Genomic DNA, 17,733 nt, shown 5'->3' on the forward strand with positions numbered 1-17,733 from the left:
CCTCACGAGCCTCATGCGGCTCTTTGGCCCCTTGAGTGTGGCTCTTCCACAAAATACCATGTGCGGGCGCACACATACAGTGCGATTGAAACTTCGTGGCCCATGCGCAGAAGTCGGTATTTTGTGGAAGAGCCACACTCAAGGGGCCAAAGAGCCGCATGTGGCTCGCGAGCCGCATTTTGCCGACCACTCCCCTAGGGTATACAGTTCAGTTACTGGTTTGGCACACTAGGCCCTCCATGATGAGCACTTGCCCGTCGGCCTCCTTTCCTGCTCCCCCTTTCCTGCACGTGCCTTTAGCCTCTTGCTTTCTAGCTCCTTGCCTTTCATTGAACATTGACTTGTGAGCTTGTTACCCCTACTTTGCACGAGTGACCCCTTTGCTTGCCAAACTCCTGTGGATCCTTCAGTCCCAGGTGAGGTGTCTCTTCTGTGATGTCTGACTTACCTACTCAAAGGAAGCTGACGCTTCACTCATTTTGCTACCAGTTTACATAGTACACATCTCTGTTACGAGCGCATTCAAGTTGAAATTATTTGTGTGTAGATTTGCCACCTTTACTAAGCTGTGAACTGTTAGAGGAATGGATCTTCATTTTGTTCGCTGCTATTCCAGTGGTTCTCAACCTCCCTAATGCCGCGACCCTTTAATACAGTTCCTCATGTTGTGGTGACCCCCAACCATGAAATTATTTTCGTTGCTACTTCATAACTGTAATTTTGCTACTGTTATGAATTGTAATGTAAATATCTGATATGCAGTATGTGTTTTCCGATGGTCGCTACCCACAGGTTGAGAACCGCTGGCTTAGACCATATTAGGCACTTAGATATTTGCTGAATGAATCCTATCTAATAAAGAGGGACTATGCTAATTGACTGCCACCCCCTCAAAGATGGTGGTGCCCACAGCCAGTAAGGAGGGAATATGCTAATTGACTGCCCTGCCCTCAAAGATGGCGGCACCCAGTCTCCTCAGCCCCGTCGGGTAGGCCCGGCTGCTCCATGTACCTGCCTCCAGAGTCCCCCAGTCCTCCCAGCTGCTCAGGGCTGGTGTGAGGCACAGGCAAGCCTCGGATGGCGGCTGCCCAGCTGCCTAGGGCCGCCTGAGGCTCAGGTGACTAGGGCCGGCTGAAGCTTGCGCTGCCAGCAGTGGCAGCAGCAGAGGTGTGATGGGGCTTCACCTTCCCCTGATCGCCGGGTCGTCTCCCAGCCCTGAGGGCTCCTGGACTGTGAGAGGGGGCAAGCTGGGCTGAGGGACCCCTCTCCAGTGCATGACTTTTCATGCACTGGGCTTCTAGTAAAAAGACCGTGGTAAGTGATCTGAGGGCACTCGGAGGGTCCAGAGTGCTGGGGGTATTGGAGGATGGCATCCTCACTTCTCAGAGTCAGAAATCCACCCTGAAGCAAATGAAGTCAGTTTCAGCAGCGAGAGCTCAGTCCTGTGCGATGACATAAGGAGGTGGAGAGCGACATTTGTAGGGAACTGTTTTTTGTTGTTGTTGTTTTTTGTGTGTGTCCCTGCCTTACATTTTTTCCTTCAGACTTCCCCTCACCCTCTGCCTTGGCTGGAGTTGTGTGTGTGGCTCCTTCCACTAGGTCCATGGTCGACAAACTGCGGTTCACGAGCCACATGCGGCTCTTTGGCCCCTTGAGTGTGGCTCTTTCTAAGCCTTAGGAGTATCCTAATTAAGTTAATAACAGTGTACCTACCTATATAGTTTAAGTTTAAAAAATTTGGCTCTCAAAAGAAATTTCAATCGTTGTACTGTTGATATTTGGCTCTGTTGACTAGTGAGTTTGCCCACCACTGCACTAGGTGGTCAGTGGAGGCCCCTCTGAGGAAGGGGCTTCTGTCCTGAGGCCTGAATGATGAAGTGCAGTGATCTGGGCAAAGGTTCCAGGCAGCCCGAAGGAGATCAAAGGCCCCGGAGCAGCACGTTTCAGGAACTGACCTACGGTTTAATGTAAAAAACTAACAGAGTAGAAGTTAGGGTATGGCTGGCAGCAGTGGGCAAGTGTGGTAGAGAATGGCATGAGATGTGATTAGAGAGGTAGGCAGAGGACACTGTGAGTCTTAAAACAGTGTTTCTATAATTGTAGGTTGTGCACTAGCTGGTTGCTCAGTGGTTAGAGGGTCAGCCTGCGGACTGAAGGGTCCCAGGTTTAGTTCTGGTCAAGGGCATGTACCTCAGTTGTAGGCTCAATCACTGGCCCCGTCTGAGCGCTTGTGGAAGGCAACCAATCAATATGTCTCTCTCACATTGGTATTTCTTTCTTTCTGTTTCTCCCCACACCCCTTCCACTCTCTCTAAAAATTAATAGAGAAAAAAATATTCTCAAGTGAGGATTAACAAAAAAATAAAAATAAAATAAAATTGTAGGTTGTAACCCATCATTCCTTCATGAAGTTGACTTGTGGTTTGTAGCCAGCTTTAAAAAAGAAGACTACATAAAATAGGCATATTCATTGCACATAGTAAGGGTAACTTTGATGAAATTTTTATTTTAAATTTGTGCATTGTGTCTGCTGGGTTCTGATGTAAAATATATTTCATGCTGTAAGTTACAGTAGTGTACTGTGAATAATATTAATATATATATATATATATATATATATATATATTGATATGACCACCTGAATTTGTAGGCAAATTAGCTATAATTTCACGCTGAAGTTGCTAGAGGGCCAGACCATTAAAAATAGGGAAGCAGGTTGTTTACCACAACAGTAGAAGTGATTTTTTTCTGAAGATATGGGTAAACAACACGATTTAACAGCCTTTGAACATGGGATATATATGAATGTGAGTGGCCAGATTATTATGACCACCCCATCAGGGCCACCTTTTGCTTTCAATACTGCGGCGATTCTTCTTGGCATTGACTCCACGAGATGTTGAAAGGTGATGTGAGGAATCTGACACCATGCCTGATAAATAGCACTGTCCAGTTCTGTGAGATTTGATGGCTGTGGAACCAGCTGCCTGATGGCTTTTTTAACTTCGTCACACAAATGCTCAATTGGATTGAGATCTGGTGATTGTGGGGGCCACCTAAGCAAGGTAAAGTCTCCATCGTGTTCTTGAAACTACTCCTGCACAATACAAGCACCGTGGCATGGTGCATTGTCTTCTTGGAAGAAGCTGTCTCCTTTGGGATACGCCATCAACGTGATAGGATGAACTTGATCAGCAACTATACTTGGGTATGTTGTGCTATTCAGACGTTGTTCCACACGAATTAAAGGGCCCAAATCATGCCAGAAAAATGCCCCAAACCATAACACTGCCCCCACCAGCTTGAAGGGTTGTACTCATGCATGTGGGGTGCATGCTTTCATGCTGTTTTCGCCAAATTCTCACTCTGCCATCTGCATGATGCAACTGGAAACGTGATTCATCGGACCACATGACTTTCTTCCAATGCTCAACTGTCCAATCCTTGTGTTCCTGTGTGAATTGGAGACGTTTTATCTTGGTAACTGCAGACAGCAAAGGTGTTCGAACAGGCCTTCGGCTTCCATATCCCATACGATGCAGAGTACGGCTAATTTGCCTACAAACGTCAGGTGGTCGTAATAATCTGGCCACTCATAATAATATATATCCCACATTTAAAGGCTGTTAAATCGCGTTGTTTACCCATATCTTCAGAAAAAAATCACTTCTACTGTCGTGGTAGACAACCTGCTTCCCTATTTATAATGGTCTGGCCCTCTAGCAACTTTAGCGCGAAATTATAGCTAATTTGCCTACAAACCTCAGATGGTCATCATAATCTGGCCACTGTGTGTGTGTGTATACTTTAAAAGGCAAAGTAGTTGAATTCTCAAGACATGCATATTTCTTATTCTCCCTTTGACCCTGGTGACAGTTCCATGTGCATGTGTGTGCATGGCAGGAAAGCTCTGAAATGAATGAAAACCTAAAAATGACTAGAGGAGAATTTTTAAGTTTCTTTCTGCATCCAGATCTCTCTTCCATGTCAGTTGTTATCAGTCCTTTATGAGGAAAAATAGGCCTTTAGAAGAAGAGAGAGAGAAATGGTGTCCTTTCCTGTGTTCAGTCTAGCCACTGGCATCTGTATGGTCTCAAAGGCTGATGGTCTCTCTATAAGCACCAACAATGGAGGCTTTTGCTCTGCTGGCGTGGCTTCTGCCCGCTGCAGTTAAATTACCTGGTCAGCTTCCATCTGCACCTGGCTTGTTACCCTCGGAGCTTTCAGCACCAGAGCTGGGTTCTGCCTGCAGATTCTAGAACCGCCTTTGTCCTAAGCAGAGATAGGCGACTAGTAGTTTGGTATGTCTCACATACATGTGTCTAAGATAAAGAATATGCTAGAGTTCAACTATGTTCCACAAGAATTAGACTAAACAAATGTTTCAAAGTTGTTGTTCTTTTAAAAGAACCTTGAAAAAAGAGTTTCATGATTGCTAAATAGAGACAGGATTTTAGTCCATGAAATGTTTTTTTAGGTTCCAGTTTTATAAAGTTTCTTCTCACAGGTTCACTGTTTGTGTTTTTGGCACATGCTTCTTATCCATCCAGAATTCCTTGTAACCTGAACTAATGACGTGCAGTCCCAAAGCCCCCAGCAGGGTGTTCCCTGCTGTAACTGAGTCAGAAAGTATAGAGCCTAAATTATACGCAGAAACGTTTACAAATATACATTTTACATATATTTTATTACCAATGCAGTCCGTGATACTCTTCTTCAGTAGGGACCAGAAGTATTTGCAAAACTGAACTGCAACTGGTTAATATAACGCCCTCATTTTCTTCATATGGAGCTCTTTGTCTTTTTTCTGCCTTTTTATCCCCCATCCTTTCTTTACCCAGCTTTTAAGATATAATTAACATATAACATTGTGTAACTTTACGATGTACAAAGTGTTGATTTGATACACTTATGTATTACAAAATCATTACCACTGTAGCATTAGCTGAGACCTCCATCATGTCACAAAGTTACTGTGTGGGGTGTGTTAAGAACATTTAAGATCTACTGCCTTAGAACAGCTGGAGAGCTGCCTGAGGTGAAGGGGGCACTGTGAAAAGGGTGAAAGGGGTCAAAATAAATGTCATGGGGATGTAATGGACAGTGAGGTGACTATCTACACTAATAAAAGGGTAATATGCTAATTAGACCGAGAGACCTTCCAGGAATAATGGCAGAGTGCAGGCCTGGTGGGAAACACCTGCCTCTGCTCTGCCATTGATCCCAGAGCCGCAGCAGGGTGGGCAGGGCCTCCCTCGGCGCAGCATTGATCACAGAGCCCTGGCAGGGTGGGCAGGCAGGCAGGAGAGGGCAGTTGGGGTGATCAGGCCAGCAGGGGGCGGGTAGTTGGGGGCAAGCAGGCCATCAGTGGGGGTCAGTTGGGGGCGATCAGGCCAGCAGGGTGGGTGTGAGCAGGCCAGCAGGGGGTGCAGTTGGAGGTGAGCAGGCAGGGTGGGTGCATTTAGGGGCGATCAGGCCAGCAAGGCGGGGAGGGCGAGCAGGCTGGCATGCAGAGTGGTTAGGGGCGATCAGACAGGTAGGCAGGTGAGCGGTTAGGAGCCAGCAGTCCCAGATTGCGAGAGGGATGTCCAACTGCCTGTTTAGGCCCAACCCCATGGGAATCGGGCCTAAACCAGCAGTCAGACATCCCCTGAGGGGTCCCAGATTGGAGAGGGTGCAGGCTGGGCTGAGGGACACTCCCCACTCCCCCTGTGCACGAATTTTCATACACCGGGCCACTAGTAGTTAATAATACTATACTGCATATTTGAAAGTTGCTGAGTAGGTCTTATCAGTTCTCTTTACAAGAAGAAAATTTGTAACTATGTGTGGTGATGGATGTTAACTAGACTTATTGTGGTCATTTTGCAATATGTACAAATATTGAATCATTATGTTGTAGGCCTGAAACTAATGTAAAGTTATATGACTATTATATCTCAAAAAAAAAAACACCCTAAAACACCAAAACCCAAAACTCCAAAACAAACAAAAGAAATCATCTTAGTGGGATCCAAAATTTTGAAGGAAATTTATAAATTTGTGATAAAATGCTCCTAAGGACACTTTTGGTATTTTTGTACCTTTAAAACAGTGTAAATGAAAAATATTTTTAATAAACATATTTTATTGATTTTTAGAGAGGAAAGGAGAAAGAGATAGAAACATCAATGATAAGAATCACTGAGATCTCAAAGGGGCGCTGGCCAGGTAGGGAGCTAGGAGAAGAGCATTCAGGCTGAGGCAGTAGCAGGGTATAGGCTTGTTAGAGGAGCAGGAGGGAGATGGTGTGGCTGGGCCTGGGGAGGAGGCCAGGGTGGGGACAGAAGAGATCTGAGAGGTACGCGGAACTTGGGAAGGACTTTGGGTTTCATTCTAAATGCAGTGGGATGATGCATCTCATATGTTTTCCTGTTCCATCAAGACATCTTATTTTCCTTGGCTTTGCCTGATTTAAACTTCAACCATCTTAGTTGGTGCTTATTTTCATTCTACCTGTAAACTTTGGAAGACATTTTTCTGTCCTGCTTTTGTCTTTGAAGATCAGTGATTCCTAATTTCTCTCCTTATAATTGCCTTTTCACAATTTGCCCTTTTCTGGGCCTTTTGTTTCCATATCTCCTCTGAGGCATGACAAGCAGAGCTGTACCTTGCAGGGAGGTGTGTGTCAGTTCCTACATAGGCAGTGTGTGTTCTGCTGTGGTTTCTCCTAAGACCTTCCTCGATGGTGCTGCAGCCTCAGACAGAAGTAACTTGTTCCCCAACACTTCCTATGAACCTTACATCCACTTTCCTGAAAAAACTGCCTAAACTACTTCACTTTCAAAAGCTGTTGACATTGTAAGATTTTCTGTTAATTAGAAGTGAGAAACTGTAACTCAGGGGTCCTCAAACTTTTTAAACAGGGGCCAGTTCACTGTCCCTCAGACTGTTGGAGGGCCAGATTATAGTTTAAAAATAACTATGAACAAATTCCTATGCACACTGCACATATTTTATTTTGAAGTAAAAAACAAAACGGGAACAAATACAATATTTGTATTTGCATGTGGCCCGTGGGCCGTAGTTTGAGGACCCCTGCTGTAACTATTAAAATGTACTGTTCAATCCAAGTTTATTTTTTGACACTAGGTGCTTTGTCTAATTAAGTTGCTATTGTTCTCTCTCCTGACTCCTCTTATGTGCTGTGCCTTCTTCATATTGCTTTATTTCTAAAAATGTATTTCCATGTGTATGCATAATGGTTGTCTGACATATGTAAATTTCAATTTCATCCTCTCTTTTCCATAGTTCTTATACAAGATAAATATACATATGTGCTATATGCATTTTATCTATATATATAAAAGCCTAAGCGACCGACTGACTAGCCAGTAGCTATGACATGTACTGACCACCAGAGGGCAGATGCTCAATGCAGGAGCTGCCAAGCTGTGATGACTTGGCAGCTGTGGTTCTAGGGTGATGCACCCAGAACCAGAGAGGAGGAAGCCTGATTCCGGGGTGCGTCACCCGAGAACCGTCCTCTTGCAATCTTGGACCCCTCAGGGATGTTGGAGAGCCAGTTTTGACCTGATCCCCGCAGGCCAGGCCGAGGGACCCCACCAGTGCATGAATTCATGCACCGGGCCTCTAGTATAGTATATATACAGTAATTATACTGAGTATATATGTAACATGCAATATATATAAAACACATATAACATGTACATATTTATACCTATATCAAATATTTAACTTTATTATAGAAATATAGTCATTTTTGGAGATTTTGAAATATAGAAGTGAAAAAAAAATATAGTTAAATGAATCTGAAATATCACTGATTATATACAATCACTATTAATATTTTTGTATGATACTCCAGTCACACATACCTACATGAATATATATATATATGTATACACATACATGTGTATATCTTAAAACGTTTCTATTGTATACATTATTTACAGATCTGTTTTTTAAACTTAATATACCCTAGTCATTGTTCCAGATCAGTTTTAAGAACTGTATTTTATTCTTTCATGTGCTCTTATTTAACCAATCCATTTATTAATTTGGTCTTTTAACACCATAGTTAACATATATTTGCAGATACCTTTTTACACACATCCGTAATTATTTCCTTAGAATAAATTAGAAATGGAATAACTGAGTGAGAGGTCATGTGCATTTTTAAGGCTTTTTGATATGCATTGCCAAATTACCCCAGAAAAGCCTTGCCAATTTGTACTCCACTAGCAGTGTGCCATGGTGCCCATTTCTCCTAAACTCTAGCCTGGAACCTCTATACATTTCATACATACATCAAACAATGGTTATGAACTTTTAATAAAATGTTACTAGTACCTTCCTTACTCCAGTGTGTTGAGAGAGAAAGATTACAAATACTGTGTGTTCTGTAGGTGACATGCACTGTTAATACTTACCTGCAATTATTATCTTACATCTTTTCTAAGTTGTTAAAAGTCAGAATTTATTGGCTCTCTGTACTGAAGAAGATAGAGGCAGCCTTCCCCAGCTGTTAGTCACAGACCGATGTTCGGCCCCGTCTCGTCTGCCTGTTCTGCAGGGGCAGCCTGTCCCGCCACAGAGCACCTGGCGCAGAGTTCCAGCCCCTTCTCCAGCCTCAGCCTCAACGCTTGTTTACTGTGCAACCTGTAATCTTTCTGGGAAATTGTTTTCTCACTCATAAAATCACAGTAACAGTTTCTGCTCACAATACCTTAAAGATGTTTGTGAGGATCATGTGAGAAAATGTATATGAAAGACATTTATAAACTGTAACATACTACACCTGTGAAATGCATTCTTTTCATATTCACCAGAATGCTGCGTACTGAGAAATGGGAGGATATTAAAACCTAAAACGAGGTTTAGAAATAAGTATTTGAGGTTAGTGGTGTTATTGTCCAATATTTAAATTCTAATGTATTAAATTCCTTCTCTTTCAATTTCTATTATAGTTCATTTTCCTGATGGAACAATAAAGGTCCGTGAGAAGGAGAGGAGATGGCAGGAATAGTTCTTGAGACCTAAGCATGTCTGATCGTATATTTAACAAGTACTAGATCTGAGACCCATGAATTTATACTCAGCTTAAATGGATTATCTAGGAGTCTTGAAATTTTATAATTTGGCGATTTGATTGTGAAAGTACAATGAGCCCATTCAGGCCTATCTGGTTCTTGCTACATAGGCTCAGAGATATAACTTTGAGAACAAGGAAAAGTCCTCCATTTAGTGGCTAGTACAGTCTATCATTTGTGCTAAATTGTCTTGCTCTTTAAGAAACCTATTGAATTTTGTTCCTGGAGAAGGGAGATCAGTATCTATAGAGCAGAGAGGGAGACGAGGAATGCTCTGAAAGACAGCCAAAAGGAGGGAGGTTACTTCCCACTGAATTTCTCCTGGTCACTTTGGAGAAACCAAGTGTGGAGAACTATTTGTTCACCACCAGAGAAAACCTGGGATTCTAAGTCAAAAACAGTAGAGTCTTTTATTATGAAACTCTAGACTCATTCATTCATTCAATGATTTTAAAGTCCCTCTTCTGTGTCCGAGGCACCAGCTATATATAGCGTATATAGCGTGAATGACTTGTTCTGCTGGTGTGGAGCTACCATTTCCGGGAGTAGGGTGTCACAGTAAACAAACAGGTAATGTAATGTTAGCGTTGGTCAGTGTTAGGAAACAAACAGGTTGTGCTGGAAGAGGGTGAAGAAACTAGAAGGATGGCATGTAGTTGGGACATCTCGGCCCCTGCCTGCCCTCTTGCTGTTCCTGCTGTCACCCCTGCCCCTTCCCCAAGGCCCTGGTTTCCTAGGAAGGCAGTGCTGGTGGGTGCTGGGCCATCTGCTTTCAGATGCCCATTGCAGGGGAACTTACCTCCAACCTGCCTCCTGGCTTTCCCCTGAGGGCTCTGCCCTCAGCTAAGGACAGTGAGCGCCAGGAGGACAGGGCTGATTTCTTAGGGTCCTTTGCACTCGCAGGCCTGGCCTCAGGAGGCCCTCAGGAACAGACAGCTTAAAAGACGATCCGAATTCACACAAAGAGCTGTCAGGAGACTACCCCTGTGCATTACAGCTAAATTCTTGCTTACACCAAGAATACATCTGTAATCTTAAAGACAGGGTTAGGCTCAAAAGAGACTTAAATTTGGAAAATTTGCAAGGGCAAGTTAATGAAATTAATCCAAGGGTTAAAAAGCATTCTTTTAAGAGAAAACCCTAAAGACTCAATCAAAAAATTATTAGTCTTAATAAATGAATCCGGCATTGTAGCAGGACACAAAATGCTAAGAAATCTATGGCATTTTTATACACCAATAGTGAACTTACAGAAAGATTAAACCATTTGTTATGTCACGAGGAAGATATTGAAATAGTTTTACAGGATTTTTTTAATATATTTTATTGATTTTTTACAGAGAGGAAGGGAGAGAGATAGAGAGTTAGAAACATCGATGAGAGAGAAACATCGATCAGCTGCCTCCTGCACATCTCCTACTGGGGATGTGCCCGCAACCCAGGTACATGCCCTTGACCGGAATCGAACCTGGGACCCTTCAGTCCGTAGGCCGACGCTCTATCCACTGAGCCAAACCGGTTTCGGCCAGGATTTTTTTTTAAAGCCTTGCTTTTAACTGTTTAAATTGCTGTGCAGTTTATTAAATGTTAGAAAGCAGGTGAAGAGCCCTCGGCTTCCATAAGAGCAGCTGTTTGAACCTGGTGATTTCTTCAGTGGCTAAAAACAGAAAAAGCTGTAACTGATTTAAACTTGCTTGGAACTTTGTTGTTGTTGTTGGGAGAAAGATAAAGAAACAAAAACAAAAACTCAGGTCTTTTTTCATGCAAGGGATTAGAAAGAAAGGGAATTGGTGACTGGAGAGGGATATATTAAAAATGAAAAGAAACTTATTGATTTATAAATCAGGATGGGAAATCTATTTTTCTTAATTGTTAACAATTTTCATTTATTGAGTGCCTACTTTGTATTGAGTTTTTTCATAGGAAGAAAAGAACTTTTAAAAAACAAAACAAAACCACTCAAATTTATGCTACGAGTAAGTGACAGGGCCTGGCCTTGAACCTGTTTAGCCTGGAAGCCTGTGCTCCTTCTAATCTGAAATTGGCAGCAAGGTGTTTATTTTTTAGGAGTAACTTTCTTCTGCTTTTTTTTGTGGCTATAGAGAGAAGTGAATACTGTTTACTCCCTTTTTGAAAACTGAATTTCTAGAGCATTCAAGTGGCTCAAATTTCCTTCAAAAATAACAATTCATATTTTGATACTCAGGGCTTCTGCAAAATTATGATGATTTAATACATAATGACAGTGCTAACATTGCAGAGGTGGGGCCGGTTGTAAAATGGTTGAGGCCTGGATGTGTTGAAACCCACATTGAACACTAGGTGGCGCCCCTCCACCGTTGGACATTCTTTCAGGCTACCAGTGATGGCGAACCTATGACACGCGTGTCAGAGGTGATATGCGAACTCATTTCTTTGGTTGATTTTTCTTTGTTAAATGACATTTAAATATATAAAATAAATATCAAAAATATAAGTCTTTGTTTTACTATGGTTGCAAATATCAAAACATTTCTATATGTGACACGGCACCAGAGTTAAGTTAGGGTTTTTCAAAATGCTGACACGCCGAGCTCAAAAGGTTCGCCATCACTGGCTAGGTCCTTGACGGATTTGATTAGTTGCTTGTTACTTTTAATCTCTCTGATGTGGCATATGAATTCCATCCACCTAGGAAGCACAGAGTACGCAGTAACACAGGCTACGTCTCATACAGCCAAAGACACATGCTTTCCCCTTTCACAAACTGGAAAACTGAGCCTAAACGACAAAGCCCTCCTTTGGGATTAAACGTGAAAATGTCTTCTTTAGAATTTTTTACTCAACTAAAATATCCTTATCTTATTTAAAGAAAACCCCAAATGGTCAGCTACTAAATTAAAATAACCCATGAATCACATGGGATGATATAGGCAAACGTATCCCGAACGGGCAGTCTCCTGTGCAGCCCGCAGATGCTGTCCGCTCAGTACCTCTGACACCTGCTGACGCCATGCTCCGCGCTCCCACACAGGAGCCGCGATGCTTGGGCCACTTGAGTCTGCATTGCTGGACGGGGCACACCACGCTTTCCCAAGGACTGCTGCTCAGAAATACTCAGGCTCATTCCTTCTCTCGCCGGTTTCACACAGCATTGTAACAGAGGCTCTAGGCACTGCAGTCAGGGAAGGAAAAGGGGGCTGAAAGGTATCCAGACAGGATAGGAAGAAGTAAAACTCTCTTTATTCACGGGTTATATCACCTAAATGTAGAAAATTCTAAGGAATCTTCAAAACGAAAAAACAAAACTGTTATAACTAATGTGTTCAGCAAGGTTGCAGAATTTAAGATCAATTGTATTCTATGTATTACAATGAACAATCTGAAAAGGAAATTCGGAAATAATTCACAACAGCATCAAAAGAACGAATACTAGTACCTAGGAGTGTTTTTAGCAGAAGTGCAAGATCTACACTGAAAACTGCAGAGCGTTGCAGAGGAAAATTGAAGGTCTCCACAAATGGAGGCACGTTGCACACTCAGGGATCGGCAGAACCAATACTGTTAAGCTGGCAGTTCTCTCTTTAGTGGTAAATACATTCAGGGCAGCCCCTATCAAAATCCCAGCAGATACCTTTGCAGAGATTGGGCAGCTGATCCTGCAATTGATATGGAACATCACATCTGGCCACCAGGAAACAAGTCATAAAACTCCCGCCAAGTCACTTCACCTGTTTGACCTTCTGTTTCCTCGTCATTCATGTCCCTTTGATGCCTGAACTTCTGTGAAAATCAAATACCAAGTACAGAAATATCAGGTGGCTAGGGTTGGTCTGGAAATACTTGTGTTTTCTTGAAGAGATCTAAAGCAGAGCTCAGCCTGGCTTTCAGAGGGAAGTTGCCCCCCCACCCCCCATCCCCACCCCCTTGTGGGCAGTCTGTGGCATTGTGTTTTTCATGGGGCAGCAGATAGATTTAAGTTTACATAGTGATCTGCAGAAGCCTAGGAGGAAGAATTTTCAAGAGATCTAAGGACCCATGCTGGAAAATATTTAGAAAGCCCTTTCTTCCCTGAGCCTGGATGTGTGCCTTGTAAAATGATTCCACTTATCTAGGGAAATGTATCTTTTCGGGCTCTTTTTGCGCGTTAGTTAAATTGAGGGTGCGTACCTGAGTGTCACAGTTGGGGACCCACCTGGGCTTGTGTTCTGTTTACTTGGCATTGACTTTTTTTCCTCTTAAAGGCCAACAGGGACACCTCCGACTTCTGCCATGTTCTCTCTGATGACTTTTTTTTTTTTTTAAAGAAAATACTATCTTGGCCTGGCTCAGTTGGTTGAGCGTCAATCTATGAACTAGGAGGTCACATTTCAATTCCCGGTCAGGGCACGTGCCTGGATTGCGGGCTCAATACCCAGTGTAGAGCATGCAGGAGGCAGCCGGTCAATGATTCCCTCTCATCATTGATATTTCTACTCTTTCTCCTTCTCCCTTCCTCTCTGAAATCAATTTAAAAAAATACCATCTTGGAAATATGTGGACTCCTAATGTTGAACATCATATTTTCACAAAGGGAGAAGACATCTGGCCTTAAACTGTAAATTTTAAAAAAAGATAAAAGTGATTGCAATAGCCCTAGCCAGTTTGTCTCAGTGGATAGAGGGTCTGTGGACTGAAGGGTTCTGGGTTCGATTCTGATCAAGGCATGTACCTTGGTTGCAGGCTCCTGGCCCTGGTCAAGGGCATGTGGGAAACAACCAATTCATGTGTCTCTCTCACATCTGTGTTTCTCTGTCTCTCCCCGTCCCTTCCATTCTCTCTAAAAATCAATGGAAAAAATATCCTTGGGTGAGGATAAAAAAAAGGGGGGGGGGTTTGCAACAGTTTTACTTAGTTCTTAAAGAATTTAAGTGGAATGGGATAATTAACTAAGTTTAATAATTCACCTGCCTTTTCCTCTTACGCAATATGTTTGTTGGACTTGGTGAGAAACGCTAAGCTAGAACTCCACACAAAGGCCCTTTTCCCTGGAGCTCACCTTCTGCTTGCCTTTCAAGGTGGGTTCACGAGGGAGCAATAGCCCTCTGAGAACAATCGAGACAGGTTCACACTGGTTCTGAGTTAATATTTGACACGATCCAATGTGCGGGAAATACTTGGTCCTTGAAAGAAGCCCAGGAGGAAGACTATTTGGTGAAGGTTTAGGACCAGCAAGTGAACACTCAAGCCGAGCCCGGTGGTAAGGGGAACATAGAAACATCTGGGCTGCTGTCTTTTCGTTTCACCGTGGCCCCGAAGTGAAGCACTAGGAATTGCTCTGTGTGTTTGCCTACTGTGTCAGGTGAGGGACCTTTAATGGTCCGCTGCGGCCTCAGAACGTTCAAGGCCAGGTGAAGGTTTTTCTTGGGAAACCATGTTCCCCCAACCGTCACTGGGAGCAGCAGGGCTTCTTGCACACTGTGGGTTTCCAATATGCTGTCATCCAGGGTGGGTTTCTATTATACCGTCATCGGGGTGGAAGCCTGTTGAAATGTCAACTCCATCATCTATATAGTTTACTCCAGAGTGTGAAGTCACACTGAAACAGGTAATCGGCTTAAGATCAATTGAGACCATTTAACCCTTAATCATGCAAATTCTGAAAATCAGATTTCTGGTTAGTTCCAGACTATTCTCCGTGAGATGGTATTTGAATCCATTTCAGTGCAACTTGGGCAAGGGAGCACTTCGGTAGGAACACAACTGTCTTGCTGCCTGTTGTGAAGGCGTTTTTCCTGAAATACAGCATCATAGAGTGCCATGCACACTGTTCAGTGCAGGGATAGAAGGACAAGTCTGACAGGGTGGCCCGATTGTCATTGTTGCCGTGTGGCTTTCTAAGATCTGCTCTCACAGGAGATTAAGTTGAAGGATCTCACTTCAGGTTCTGGACACCCAGCAAGCAGAGCAGCCAGTGAGACTGCCGGCCCCATTCCCTCAGCGCCCTCCCCACTCTCAGGAGGGTGGTTAGGAGCATGGGGTCTGGCATCAAGCCGTCCGGGTTCACCTGTGTATAAGCGATGTCACCTTGGGCATGTGTTTTAGCTTATCTGAGCCTCAGTGTCATCAAAATATGACATAATACCATCTCTCTCGTAATGTTGTCGTATACAATACGTAAGGTTTAGAACTGTGTACTTAGCCCATAGCAAGTACCTAATGGAAGGTGTGAGCTCTACACTGTTACTGTTCTTGCAATATTGACCTGTAATGATTTCCCTACATATTTGGGTTTTATACCATTGACCTCCTTCAAGTCAGGAATTGTTTCTTGGAATTTAAAGAATGTACCACAAAACTTGACACCAGATAAACAGTTGATAAATATTTTGGGAACGAACAAGTCAGTGCATGAATGGGCTTTCTGATCTTCTGTGGTCTCTCCCTCCCCCCCCCTTTATTATTGTGGTAAAATACACAACATAAAATTTACCATCTTAACCACTGTAAGTGTATAATTCAGTGGTACTGAATATACTCTTGATATTGTGCAACCATACCACCACCCATCTCCGTTGCTCTTTCATCTTAAAACACTGAAACTCTATAAACAGTGAAAAAAAAAAATACCCTGCAAATTAATGGAGGTGAAATAAAGACATTTCCAGGCCAACATCCACTCTGTCTTTGAACCCACACCACCACGTCATATTACTGTGGCCTCTGCATCTTTTCTCTCCATGGACACCCTTCTGTTCCATGATCTGATTTCCTTCTCTAGGAATCACGTACCGACTCTGAGTGACCTGGTAGGACACATCTTAAATGCAATTGCCAGAAACTTACAAAAGGGCTCCCGTGACCTCCTACAGCTCTTCCCACTGTTGGTGATCTCCTCCGATTTCTATTGGTCTCGGTCTCCTTAGTGCTCAGCGCACCTGGTAGACAGCCGCCCTCTCTCACTGACTCCCTCACGGTTGCTCTCTGCCTGATGGGACTCTTGGTTTCCTGGTTTGTTTTCAGTTGTTTTGTACCCCACTTTTCTAGTTCTTGGGAGATACCATGGGTTTGCTAGAAGCTACTTTGTCAGCCAGAAACAATAGTTCTCATAAACAGTAGTTTATTCTTCATATTAATACTGTTTTCTGGAGAGTGTGTTGTGCAGAATTCGACCACCTGCCTCAGAATAGAGTGCCATGGCCAGCTTAGTGGGTGGGCTGCCTGGACCAGTGGAGGTACCAGGGGCCCTGGGCCTCCATTGGCCTGGCCACTCTGCCCCTTCGCCTTCCGTTTTCCGGTAGATGTGCCTCCTTGCTTCCATTGTGTAGTGTTCTGTATTTATTTTAGCGTGAAGGCACTAGTTCAATCGAGTCTTTGAGTGGGTGAATATTTTAATATAGATAGTAAAAATATAATAAGCTACTAATATTCAAATTTTATATTAAAAGAGTGCAATAATAGAAGGCACAGTGAAACCTAATCTTTAAAAGTCTGTATTTATAAGAATCAAGAAAAAATGTCTGATAAAAAGCTATTACAAATATCATGGTTTGTCTTTTATTTTACCTTTATTTCATCTTGACTAATAAGCATTGGCTAGCCGGGTCGGTGTGGCTCAGTGGTTGAGCATCGACTCATGAACCAGGAGGTCATGGTTCAATTCCCAGTCAGGGCACATGACTGGGTTGCGGGCTTGATCCCCAGTAGGGGGCGTGCAGGAGGCAGCCAATCAGTGTTTCTCATCATTGGAGTTTCTATCTCTTTCATCCTCTCCCTTCCTCTCTGAAATCAATAAAAAAATATATATATATTTTAAAAAGCATTGTTTAAATGTATCATTTATGGTTTATTGTGGGGAAAATGAAATAATGTGTTAAAAACTATCTACATCATAGTTTTGAGTATAATCATAAACATAACTATTAGAATATAAGTATATTATTAACATAATTCACATTTATAAGTGAATTATCAACATCCATATACCTTAACCTGAGAATCAGACATTAAATCCAGAATTAGCAATACTCCCAGATTCCTTTTTTCATCCCTCTTCACTTTGCTATTGCAATGAAAGGCTCTGGGGGCTAAGATATGTTTAATAATGTGTTTGACGGGAAATGGCCGCTACATAGTCAAGGAGGGAGGGCCCATCTTAGACGTGTGTTTCCATCTTATCCTCTGTGTTAACCGTAAGGATGCCCCTGGCAGACCTCCAACTAGAGGGAACTTGAATGACCAGGGGCCCCTGCCACTGTGCTCTGCGATAGGGGCTGCTCTGCAGGTAGGGCCCGGGAGGGGCAGGGATGCCCTGGGAGGCAGGAACCACTCTGCGGGCCGACTGGCTCGAGCACCTTCTCTCTGGTGGCTGTGCTGAGCCTTCCCCAGACTGCCAGCAATCCAGGAGGATCCCACCGAGCCCCCAACTCTGTCCTCCACTCAGGAGGGGGCAACCGATCAATGATTCTCTTTCATCATTGATGAGTCTGTCTCTCTCTCACTCTCACTCTCTGAAATCAATAAAAATATATATTTTTTTAAAAAAATAAAAAAGATACTATCAGGTGAAATTACTAAGGAGAGAAAAGGTTTTTACTATAATTTTCATGGCATTAATATACTATTACTGTTAGATATTTAAATTTAGGAAAGTTAAAACTTTATATAATTGAGAGCTAGTCAC

At 43.0% G+C, this 17,733-nt stretch overlaps 1 protein-coding gene across 2 annotated transcripts in view; it reads left to right on the plus strand.

Moving 5' to 3' along the window:
• The window catches only part of NME7 (NME/NM23 family member 7), a 110,761-nt gene that overhangs the window by 2,047 nt on the left and 90,981 nt on the right, over positions 1-17,733 (plus strand). The window lies entirely within an intron of this gene.

The sequence above is a fragment of the Myotis nattereri genome (genome assembly GCF_964212035.1).
Source record: "Myotis nattereri genome assembly, chromosome: 18".
Classification (NCBI taxonomy): domain Eukaryota; kingdom Metazoa; phylum Chordata; class Mammalia; order Chiroptera; family Vespertilionidae; genus Myotis; species Myotis nattereri.